The 296-nt window shown below is 73.6% G+C and overlaps 1 protein-coding gene across 1 annotated transcript in view; it reads right to left on the bottom strand.

Annotated features, from left to right (window-relative positions):
• The window catches only part of EIF5 (eukaryotic translation initiation factor 5), an 8155-nt gene extending 8002 nt beyond the window's left edge, over window positions 1-153 (bottom strand). The window contains exon 1 of the mRNA XM_015599720.2: window positions 68-153. The gene's annotated coding sequence lies outside the window, so the exon portion shown is untranslated. The remainder of the gene's footprint in view (window positions 1-67) is intronic.
• Between the last annotated feature and the right edge of the window lie 143 nt (window positions 154-296).

The raw sequence follows: 296 nt of genomic DNA, 5'->3' as shown, positions 1-296 counted from the left end.
CGGGGGTCGAGGGGGCGGGGAGGACTGGGGAGGGGGGGCGGGGCCGCCACCTCTCCACCGGACTCACCTCTGGAATGTTCTCGCTCTGACTGAACAACGCCGCCGCCGCGCTCAAGCTACCCTCGGCCTCAGTGCCCGCCCCCAGCGCCAAGCGGCACAGCCCATTGGCCAGAAGCCCGCCCGAGCTCGCTCGTCATTGGCCGGCATGCTGCGTCAATCGCGCCTCGGCCCGCCCCGCCTGCTTCCTGAGGCTCCGCTCGCTGCCTCAGCCCGGCCCCAGCTCCGGGTCCCGGCTC

The sequence above is a fragment of the Pteropus alecto genome, unplaced genomic scaffold, assembly GCF_000325575.1.
Source record: "Pteropus alecto unplaced genomic scaffold, ASM32557v1 scaffold8, whole genome shotgun sequence".
Classification (NCBI taxonomy): Eukaryota; Metazoa; Chordata; class Mammalia; order Chiroptera; family Pteropodidae; genus Pteropus; species Pteropus alecto.
This window is presented reverse-complemented; position numbering and strand designations above follow the sequence as displayed.